Source organism: Otolemur garnettii, unplaced genomic scaffold (genome assembly GCF_000181295.1).
Source record: "Otolemur garnettii isolate 467f Iridium unplaced genomic scaffold, OtoGar3 scaffold00041, whole genome shotgun sequence".
NCBI lineage: Eukaryota > Metazoa > Chordata > Mammalia > Primates > Galagidae > Otolemur > Otolemur garnettii.
Window position 1 is genome coordinate 465,161 of NW_003852436.1, and position 2,491 is coordinate 467,651.

The 2,491-nt window shown below is 38.5% G+C and overlaps 1 pseudogene; it reads right to left on the reverse strand.

Annotated features, from left to right (window-relative positions):
- Positions 1-561: 561 nt before the first annotated feature.
- LOC111725484 lies at positions 562-676 on the reverse strand (annotated as a pseudogene).
- Positions 677-2,491: the final 1,815 nt, after the last annotated feature.

Here is a 2,491-nt window from a genome sequence, read left to right on the forward strand (position 1 = left end):
TCATTAGAGACAGTCTCACTCAGTCACCCTTGGTAGAGTGCCATGGCATCTCAGCTCACAGCAACCTCAAACTCTTGGGTTCAAGTGATCCTCTTGCCTCAGCCTTCCAAGTAGCAGGGATTACAGGTACCCGCCATGATGCCTGGCTATTTTTTAGAGACGGGGTCTCGTGCTTGCTCAGGCTGGTCTCGAACTCATGTGATTTTTCTTTCTTTCTTTTTTTTTTTTTTGCATAGAAAACACAGGGTTAATAACAGCCACTATTTACTTAGCACTTTTTATATGCAATGTCATGACAGTCATGGCAAGCAGAATTCATGCCCATTTTATTCCAAGAAAAAAACTGAAGCTCAGAGAATCAGAGCGTTGCGGAAGCTGGAATTAGAATTCCAGGCTATCAACTCCAAAGACTTCTCTAAACCATCATACATGGATTACACTATCCCTCAAACATACCTTTTAAAATCTTAGTTTCCCAAAACAAAAAACCTAAATGGTCACATCTTTTGTAGATAAAGACCTGTTATTTACCCAATACATTTAACCACTTTCTATAAAGTTTCTTGTCTGAAGGAGACTGGCAGCATTACTATTTATAGTTATACTGCTAATTAACCTTCAACTATCTGTATAGCACATAAGATGTGATTTATTTCTTAACAATGAAAGGGTACAAGGCGAAAATCAGCAAAGGGAAAAAGACACATCGGGCTAAGTCAGGAGGAAACCAGGGACAAGCTTCCAAGAGTTTTCTTCCCCTGAAGTCACACAAGATGCATTTTATTTCTCCAGTAATCAGTTGTAACAACACTGCAAAATGTTGTCTACCAGGGAAGGGCTTAGCGACACAGTGCTCAGGTTTTTAACACAGGTTGGTCATGTAAGCACCCCTTGCCTAGCAAGTACCAAGGTTCTAAACCCTCAGAAGGAAAGTAGATGTTAGGCATACACCGCATTTTTTGGAACAGTTTATGTACAGTGAACCACTCTATATCAGTTAGGGTGGCAGTGGGATCCCTCCCCAAATTCCAATTCCTAAATGCCAGTGAAGGGCCAACCTTGCAAGTAGGCCTCTCCAGGATAGCAGCTGGGCTTGCCCTTTAATTCTTTTCTGCACAGGGCACAGAGCCTCAGGCCTCCATCCTGAGATTTCTGCTGTGGGCAACCACGTGCCGTGTATGTGAGGGAATCATCTTGGAATCAGATTCCTGGCCCCCTTAGTCAAGCCACACCTGTTGACACCACATGGTGCAGGGACAAGTTTTCCTCCATGAGCCCTGCCTAGATTTACAGGATGTCCCAAAAATAGCCCCTAAAATTGTTGTACATAATGTACATAGTTTTACAAAGAGGTGACCACTGTGTAGAGAATATTTTGTAAATATTTTGTAATATTTTATAATGGATATTTTATAAATAAAGGTACATTTCCCTATGTGTAGTAACTTGAGGGGCAACTTTTGGGACACCAAGTCTGTAGCTTTGTGTAGAAAGTAAATGATTGTTACTGTTTTAGTTTACTAAGTTTTGGGTAGTTTTTATGTAGCAATAGGTAGGGAGTTTTTCCGGATTCTAATCCCCCGTAGGCACTCTTCTAAAATTGATCACATTGAGAATCTGAGATCAAGACAGTCCCTTTCACAAAGACTGTTTTTTCCTCTTTCCATAGTACAGTTGTATACCCGCCCCTCCTACTTTGTCCTAGGTCCGAGGTCAGGAAACTTTACCCGGAAAGGACCAGTCTGTACATATTTCAGGATCTGTAGGCCCTATGCTGTCTCTTTGTGAGTTCTTCTCTGTGCATGTGTATTTCATAATCCTTTTAAAAATGTAAAAAACACTCTTAACTGGAGGGCTATAGAGAAACAGGCTAGCCAGGATTTGATCAGGATTTGGCCTTGGTTTGCCAACCCCTGTCCTAGATAATTAAAAAAGCAAAAAACAGGAAACAAAACAGAACCTCCAGTGCTGCAGACAAAAGGACAATTTGAAATAATGTCAATACTGAAAAAGAGAATGACTCAACTGTTTGAGTAACAAACCCTTTTGCAAGCCAGGTGGTTTATAATTCTTTGTTTTCAACTGTATTAAAGGAGAATCTAATCAAGTTTTTAGCTGGGTAGATCTTTAAAAATAATTTTGGATGTTAGATCACTGTGATTGTTGATTTAGAACTTGGAAGGCATTCAGAAAATTAAGTAAAATGGCAATTACAAAATTTATTCCATTTCCTCCTACTTATGTCAACAATATTCTTTGCTTATATCTATAAAAAAAATAAAAATAGGAATAGCATTCACATAGAAGCTTGTCTCATTCTAGTCATTAGTTATATGACTCAAAAACTACAAAAATAATTAGAAAAACATCTTATTAAGAGATATATTTTCAATAAAATTTTACTTTTTGTCTTTATTTTATTTTTATTTATTTATTATTTTTTGAGACAGAACCTCAAGCAGTCGCCCTGGGTAGAGTGATGTGGCATCAC